We start from the raw sequence: 9,419 nt of genomic DNA, 5'->3' as shown, positions 1-9,419 counted from the left end.
TGATGTATAAGAGTGTTTTGTTGCGTTGTTTTTTCTGTTTTGCTTTGACAAATTTCACCAGATTAGGTCTGCTGGATGATCGGGATAATTTCCTGATCCTATGACTCTGCGATGAGGTTGACGGTGTGATAAGGGAGTATAAAATCATTTTTTTTTAAATAATTCTACGGAATGTGATGTTATTTTCTTTTTCTTTGACATGTGCGTTAGAGATTTTCATTAAGAATATTGGTCGTAGTAATAGTTTGTCATACAGTAGATCATTTGTTTGGATTTCTTGAATGCTTGTCTGTATTTCCTGAATCAGAAATAAACTGAATTGTTGTTCTGATTTGTCCTTTCTCGTGGTTATGGTGGAGATGGTATCTAAATGCTTGGGAAGAATAATTTGACCAAACGGTGTGGACCTCAAAACCCCCTCTAACTTGCTGAAGAAATGGTGTTCACTACAGCCTTGTCCTGCATAACTTCGATCGAGAGACCTGAGTCCGAACCAGCAACCGATGTACAGCATCCAGTTGAAGTTATAAACTGCCTTTTTCTCTCAGGAGTGCAACAGACGTCCACGTGGAGTGAGCATGAAGAGAGATCCGTTCCAAAACTTCTCTCATATTGCTGGTATACTGGTTGGCAAATGGACAAGATATGAGTTGTCGTGGGGTTCAGGTGAGACATTAAAATTGGGACATTATCATGGGCCATCCACTTTGAACTGTGAAGCTAACTGAAAAATGAAGAAATGCCAGAAGATTGAGTGCCGGAGAAGGGAGGGGGGTTGGTCAACTGTACCTGTAATTGATTTAGACTTGGATGTCTACACTGCTAAATTTATAGTGATTTAGGCTAAGAATGCATTGAGATACTGATATGTAATTATAAGGAACTATACTGATAAGGAACTTAATACTATAGTTATGGGATGAATAAATTGTATGGTTAATATACATGTACCTTCTGCCAGTATTGATGGACCCCAATTCTGAGCATAAGGACCCAGATGTGGAGCTCATGTTCCTACTGAGTCATGATAAGGGTTGTACCAAAATGTTTGATGTATTAGAATAATTGATTATTCTTATGTTGTATTAATAGAAGGGGAGGGGTTATAAGACCCCTCCCTCCTTACATTTATAGGGTCATAGACTACAGATGAACAATATATATTAATTGTAGAGGTTTAGTATTCCACAATTGTTTTTTAGTTCTCTCTCTCTTTCTTATAAAAAGGCCCCTCTGAGAATGTGTGACAGAGACAGAACTCTGCAGGGGAGTGAAGGAGATAAGACTAGTCAAACGTTCCACAATAAATCAACTTTGGGGAGTGGACGTTTACTGCTAAGTGTTAGATAACACTAAAAGCCATTGTTTATATAGCTTGGTAGGCATGGTTTTGGTCTCAGGAGTAAAAAGGTAATGACGTAGGTAGTGACATCACCAGGCTAGACTTAGGGTGTAACAAAACAACTTTTGTTTGATGCAGAACTTACTCGGAAACATGCGTGCTATGTTCCTGATTGTCAACTTCTGTCTGCAATTGTATTAATAAAGGTTTTTGAATTATTTAATTAAAGATATTGTCATAATGCTAATTTCACCAATGAGCCAATGATTGACAAGGACGAAAGGAACGAACCCTAACACATTCTGGGTATTAGCTATATAAACTGTGCATTGTCTGTAAAGGCTAGACTCTCAGTCCAGAAGTCAAGACTGTTGGGCTGACTGTATCATTATTGCAATAATTAATCGATATGCAATAAAGATTATTGTTTGAAGAAATGACCAAGTCTCTCTCAGTACTGAATTTCCACGACATAAGTCAAAATCATCATCAAACTTCTGGTCCTGCAGGAATACAAGTTTGGACTATTGTTATTCACTCAACAATACAAACATCAGGCCTAATGAGTGAAATAAAGAAACTAAATTGTATAATCATTTCAAACATGCTTTTCTCATTGTCTATAGAAACATGTTGACTTATTCTGATTATTGATTTTCATTGAATAGGGCCTTTGGCCGGCTGTTTTATGTACTGTACTCTACAGAGTCATACTGTGTTTCTACCTTATTTACATTAAGGGCTTATGACTTCTCTACATTCCCTACAACAGTAAATCACACCCTGCGTTGTTAGTGTTACTGATAAACCTGAACTTCTCAGACAAGCCTCTAACCCATCCCACATCCAGCGGATTTATATCCTCATTCTGTTACGTCTCACAAGCTATCAACATCAGCGAGAGCAGAACAAGTTATCTGGTACCGTAAGTAGAATCCCTTTATTCTAATAATACTGTATACAGTTGAAGTCGGAAGTTTACATACACTTAGGTTGGAGTCATTAAAATTAAAACGTGTTTTTCAACCACTCCACAAATTTCTTGTTAACAAACTATAGTTTTGGCAAGTCGGTTAGGACATCTACTTTGTGCATGACAAGTAATTTTTCCAACAATTGTTTACAGACAGATTATGTCACTTATAATTCACTGTATCACAATTCCAGTGGGTCAGAAGTTTACATACACTAAGTTGACTGTGCCTTTAAGCAGCTTGGAAAATTCCAGAAAAGGATGTCATGGCTTTAGAAGCTTCTGATAGGCTAATTGACATAATTTGAGTCAATTGGAGGAGTACCTGTGGATGTATTTCAAGGCCTACCTTCAAACTCAGTTCCCCTTTACTTGACATCATCGGGAATTCAAAAGAAATCAGCCAAGACCTCAGAAAAAAACTTGGAGACCTCCACAGTTCTGGTTCATCCTTGGGAGCAATTTCCAAATGCCTGAAGGTAGCACGTTCATCTGTGCAAACAATAGTACGCAAGTATAAACACCATGGAACCACGCAGCCGTCATCCCGCTCAGGAAGGAGACGCGTTCTGTCTCCTAGAGATGAACCTACTTTGGTGCGAAAAGTGCAAATCAATCCCAGAACAACAGCAAAGCACCTTGTGAAGATGCTCGAGAAACAGGTACAAAAGTATCTATATCCACAGTAAAACGAGTCCTATATCGACATAACCTGAAAGGCCACTCAGCAAGGAAGAAGCCACTGCTCCAAAACCGCCATAAAAAAGTCAGACAACGGTTTGCAACTGCACATGGGGACAAAGATCGTACTTTTTGGAGAAATGTGCTCTGGTCTGATGAAACAAAAATAGAACTGTTTGGCCATAATGACCATCGTTATGTTTGAAGGAAAAAGGCGGAGGCTTGCATGTCGAAGAACACCATCCCAATCATGAAGCACGGGGGTGGCAGCATCATGTTGTGGGGGTGCTTTGCTGCAGGAGGGACTGGTGCACTTCACAAAATCGATGGCATCATGAGGAAGAAAAATGATGTGGATATATTGAAGCAACATCTCAAGACATCCATCAGGAAGTTAAAGCTTGGTCGCAAATGGGTCTTCCAAATGGACAATGACCCCAAGCATACTTCCAAAGTTTTGGCAAAATGGTTTAAGGACAACAAAGTCAAGGTATTGGAGTGGCCATCACAACGCCCTAACCTATATTCCATAGAAAATGTGTGGGCAGAACTGAAAAAGCGTGTGCGAGCAAGGAGGTCTACAATCCTGACTCAGTTACACCAGCTCTGTCAGGGGGAATGGGCCAAAATTCACCCAACTTATTGTTTTGACCCAAGTTAAACAATTTAAAGGCAATGCTACCAAATACTAATTAAGTGTTTGTAAACTTCTGACCCACTGGGAATGTGATGAAATAAATAAAAGCTGAAATAAATAATTCTCTCTACTATTATTCTGACATTTCACATTCTTAAAATAAAGTGGTGATCCTAACTGACCTAAAACAGGGAATTTTTACGAAGATTAAATGTCAAGAATTGTGAAAAACTGAATTTAAATGTAGTTGGTGTTTGTAAACTTCCGACTTCAACTGTACATTGTGATTTTGACAAGGTTTTATCAGACTTTTAGAAGGGTCACAGATATGGTTATATGTGAAATGGGATAGAATACCACTCTTATAGGACAGGATTAAACTGGATGTTTTATGGGTGTAGTTAGGAAGTTAGTTGTTCCAAGTAGAAGACCCTCATGAGACCGTAAAACATGACTCAAACACAGATATCTGGAGACAAAAAGTAAACATTGTCGAGAGAAGATTAGTGAGAGGAAAGAGGAAGTGTAGAAAAATAAAGACAGAAAGTTGCATATATACAGAGTGTGAGACTTTCTTTCTGTATTTTTATACAGTTTACTCTCCATTAGTCAGCACCGCTACATACATTGGGTGTGTGTCAGCTCATGCTTTTTACAGAAAACAGGAAGTGAACATAAAGGACAGACAGTATATCACTTCTGTGTGATAAATAAAAATCATCAAATCTGGTCTTGCAGGAATGCAGGTTTGGACTCATGTTATTCACTCAACAATACAGTGTAGGCCTACTGAGTGAAATAAAGAAACTCAACTGTATAATAACTGTCAAACTTTTGACATTATCCATATAAACTTTTATTGTCTTATTCTGGTTACTTTTTTTCATTTAATTAGGGGCCAGCTGTTTATGTACAGTAGCTACTCTACAACCTACTGTACATCTATAGTGTACATCTGTTTTCTCTCTCATACTGTTTCTACCTTCCTTGTTTACATTAAGGGCTTATGACTTGTCTACATTCTACATTCCCTACCTCAGTAAATCACACCCTGCATGGTACTGGTAGACCTGAACTTATCAGACACTTCTCTAACCCATCTCACTTGGGTATAAGCTGACTCAACATTAGCAAGAGCTGAAGACTATCCGATCCTGTAAGTAGTATGGGATATGTTGTGTGTAATGAAATAACGATGTGAAATTATGAGAAAACCACCCTTAGGACAGGATTCAACTTGATGTTTCATGGTGTAGTCAGGTAATGAGTTGTTTTGAGCAGAAAACCTCATGAGAGCTAATAACATGAACCAAAAATAGATAGATCTGGAGACAAAATGTAAACATTGATGAAAGTAGTTTAGTGAGAGGATAAAAGAAGGAGGCACTAAGTAAAGTTTGGTTAGTGTATTGTAGACTTCCTCAGTTGTGCTTGTGAAGTTTAATGCATTGTATTATTTTCAGTGTGAACATTGTTTCTGGTGATTGAAATAAATAAGTACATTGTCTTTATAGGGAGTACAACAAACTATTATAGTCAATGTACAGTAAATATGAATACAGCTCTGGCAAGAGTGAAAGTGAATCATCAAGTCCGTGCTTCCTAGGAAAGCTTCCAAAAGCACACACAGCAAGCCCAGGTCTACCCCAGCCTGTTCTGCTGTGTGATGCCCTAAAACAAATTGATCTTGTACACTGTCATTAATGAAGTCTTTAAAAACTACTTAAATAAGTGCATGTGACATGTGAGAAACTTGTAAAAAAAAAAGTATGATAGTAACAAGTTGGTGGGCATCTTAATAACCCCTCTGGCCACCAAGGCACCCGGATCTATTAAGGCTTAATAACCCCTCTGGCCACCAAGGCACCCGGATCTATTAAGGCTTAATAACCCCTCTGGCCACCAAGGCACCCGGATCTATTAAGGCTTAATAACCCCTCTGGCCACCAAGGCACCCGGATCTATTAAGGCTTAATAACCCCTCTGGCCACCAAGGCACCCAGATCTATTAAGCACATTTTATTTATGGTAGTGCACCTTACCTCAGGTCATTTCGGACCTGCCCCATTATCGATATATGTATATTGGTCATACAAAAACCCATTGGATCTGTTTGGAATAGCAAAGCTCCTATTATCGATAAATTCTAAACATTTTAGAACATCAAATCAAGGATAACTTAAATCATTCCCCCCAGAATCGAAAATAAAGGCTACTGACCTTGTCGCTGACTGGGGAAAGCAATGTAGGTTGAATCTCGTCACCACCTCTGTCGTGTACCAGTTCACCACTGGCCTGAAATAAACCCTCAATTCAGAGGTCAGGTCTTTGTCTTACGGATCCTGGATCCGCCCGTGCACGGTTTTCAGCAGTTCCTTGGAACTACAGAGGTAGGTCTTGAGTTCCGGTTCGAAGGACCAAATTTTTAAAGGAATTTCATTCCTATGTGTTCATCAACCAATTCAATTAAAATACTCTGCCCATTCATAAGAATTTGTAAGATACTTATTTGCATAAAATGGACAGAAACCAGTCTCAAAATCAATCAATCAATAGCGTTTATTCTCGAGAGTACTGATCATAGTACAATTTACATCAGGTTATATAATAAAAATGACGTCATAGGTTTTAAAATGTCCTTCCTCCTCTCGAATACAATGGCAATACAGTTCACAAGCCTTCTCACATTGTCTGCCACCTGTTAAACAATCTCCTACCAGCCCAGGGTCTCTCCCCTCCCTGGGTAGAGACAGAATGTCCTGTAAGGAACACAGCATTCCAGCCTGTCTGACGATAGCTCCATTCGTTTCTAACAAGGAACAGACAGTCCTTGTTCTAATTCTTGATTAAAATTACACACATTATATTCAGGACTATGATTAGAATAATGTTCATACATCCATACAGTAACATAGTAGTATTCTGTTTAGTTATAGTGTTAAGCTAAATGTATACATAATTTATTCATTATTCATCAAAATCCCATAACAATGAGGTCGGGAGCCCTTGGCACCATGGGCTGGAATGTCCCAGAGGTCCTGGATGACAGCAGGGAAGTAAACCCTGTGAGTGGCTCCTGATCTTTACACTGGACCAGAGAACTGTTCAAGTCAATACGGATTCAGAGATAATCCAGAAAGAAATGTGATGAAATAGGCTAATTGGGATTTCCTTACAGGAGTAAAACAGGATTGATCCATTGCTCAAAGGAACAGTTCACCCTAAAATCAAAGTTGATCATCTGTTGTGGAGATCAAGCTACAGTATATTATACATACATAAGAAAGATGGGCACCATCTACACAACCATGGTGTGGAATGTGGACTATGCTTGACATTAGACCACTTTTGGGGATAAAAGATTAACCACTTTCCATCCACAGGTTTATGCCAGTAAAGTCATATTATATTTTAAAAAATGTGATGGAACCAGGAAGTTTAGGTACAATTTTATGAATGCCAATAGATGCCATTTGTTCGTTCGACATGGTGGGATCTTTTTGTGCCTGTAAAATGAATTATGCGAGAAATGGCAGTGGAAACGGCTTTATGTGCAAATATTGATATAATAACAATCATATCGAAGTAAACTTGGAGTCACGCGATGATATGTTGTGTGGTCCTCCCACTATGAATGTGTTGGCTAGAGAGCACGTGCCAAGACCAGAGTAGGCACATTCCTATTGAATTCAACAGTTTTTGTGACAAAACTATGGGTAGAATTGAAAATACAATGGAAACACATTCAACTTATGAGTTTTATTTGGTACATGAAAACTTAAGTGAAAAAGTGATTTTTATCCACAGATTTTTATCCTTAACAAGTTTTTATCCTCAACATATTTGCTTACTTAATATGCTACCTGAATATGAAATAAATGTTGTGACTGTTGCATTCATGAGTTTTTAATTTGCACTATATATTAATTGTCCTATTTAGCTTGTTGGTATGTTTTTGTTTTTATGCCTTGTGGAGAACTAGTCGGCTGAAGATTTCTTGAGAGGTAGACTATATTTATAGACTTGACTAGGGGATTGGTTTGTTTTACAGATTTTAGAATAAATTATTAGAATGTACTGTGTGGATTACTCATTGCATGTATTTTCTCTTGACAGATCTATGTAAATTCTGGTTGTATAAAGGAGGGTCCGTCAGAGATCATCTCCATGCCATGAGAAACAAGGTATGGGTGTCTTTCCAGCTAAATGGAACACCAATACTTTTATGATGTACTATTTATGGCTGGAAGGAAGAAGTGACAGAATTATAATTTGATGTAACAGTGTATGCATACCCTTCTCTGTGCAACAGCCTCTTATGTGTGTTTACCTGATTAATGATGGACGTTTATATTAATCGTTCTTCTTTTGTCTTCCTCCTATAGAAGCACTCTGATTAAATGTTCTCTTACCTCCCCTCCCTAAGGCATAACTGTCGTTTTCTACCAAACAAAACATACAGTGCTCAGACAAGGGAAGGGCAACTTCTTTGACAGCTCTGTGATTTGGGCCATTACTTTATTTCACAACTCTTATTCCACAGCTCTCACTCTCCACTCCACAGACAGGACAGAGCCCATCAGGTGCTGCTTTGTTCTTAGCCTACAATACATTTAAACACAGTGATAAAGTGTTGCTTATTTTTTTGAGGTAGTTGAAAACATGAATTACTTCTGTATTTAGACAGTAGCAGCTCTTTGGCATTAAAGCAATTACACGCACACACACCGTGCCCAAGGCCACAGAGCCACTGCAGACGCTGTGGCTCTGTCCTATACTGGTGAGGACCAGGCCTGCATTGCCTGGGAGCCGCCGACAGGGGGGAGCAGCAGCACATACCAGGCTCAGAATGTATCTGTCCTCGAGGTCCCCCGAAGCATCAAGAAGCCAGGGTGGAAATGAACTAGTTTAGGCCGTACTGTGTAGTACAGAGATAATCTTTTATTTTCACTAGAATCTCTCCTAATGTCAAGTATTTTGAGGTATTTAAGTATTGTCATATTATCTTGAATAACCGGTGTACATATTACATTGACTCTATACTGGTACTCCCTGTATATAGCCTCGCTATTGTTATTTTACTGCTACTCTTTAACTACTTGTTACTTTTATTTTTTATATTTTACTTATCTATTTTTTACTTAACACTTATTTTTCTTAAAACTGCATTGTTGGTTAAGGGCTTGTATAAGTAAGCATTTCACTGTAAGGTCTACACCTGTTGTATTCGGTGCATGTGACAAATACATTTTGATTTGACGTGTTGGGCACAAAATACTTGGCAAAGCAAGGGAGGAATTGTGTGTTGATGTTTTTGGAAGACTTAAGTTGACAATTGTTACGTGTGCTCCCTGTCCGGCCTCTAGGCCACCAGGCTGCTCGCACACACCTGTCACCATCGTTACACACATCAGCGCATTATGACACTCACCTGGACTCCATCACCTCCTTGATTACCTGTCTTATATATGTCACTCCCTTTGGTTCCTTCCCCAGGCGTCATTGTTTCAGTTTCATGTCTGTGCGTTGTTCATGGTTCTTATTATGTTTCGTTTATTGATTAAATCACTCACTCCCTGAACTTGCTTCCCGACTCTCAGCGCACATCGTTACACAATGGTCGTTTTATTGTGCAATGTTCCCTCAGTGAGCCTATTTGCTGTAAATAGGTGTATATTTGTGTATAGGTGATGATTTGATCATTGATAAATCATGGGATGGGGCCATTGTGCCTTTTTAAATAACACTGTGTTATGTATGTGAGCTCTGTGAGTGTAGACTTCTCT

General features: G+C 38.8%; 1 long non-coding RNA gene across 1 annotated transcript; it reads left to right on the top strand.

The window, feature by feature from the left end:
* The first annotated feature begins 2,203 nt into the window (after nt 1-2,203).
* On the top strand, nt 2,204-9,214 carry LOC139567801 (uncharacterized). The gene is made up of 2 exons (XR_011673466.1): nt 2,204-2,267; nt 7,750-9,214. It is a non-coding gene; the product is annotated as an uncharacterized lncRNA (long non-coding RNA).
* Nucleotides 9,215-9,419: the final 205 nt, after the last annotated feature.

Source organism: Salvelinus alpinus, chromosome 1 (genome assembly GCF_045679555.1).
Source record: "Salvelinus alpinus chromosome 1, SLU_Salpinus.1, whole genome shotgun sequence".
In the NCBI taxonomy this organism is placed as follows: domain Eukaryota; kingdom Metazoa; phylum Chordata; class Actinopteri; order Salmoniformes; family Salmonidae; genus Salvelinus; species Salvelinus alpinus.
The sequence above is the reverse complement of the archived record's forward strand: the minus strand, read 5'-3'. Positions and strand labels throughout refer to the sequence as shown.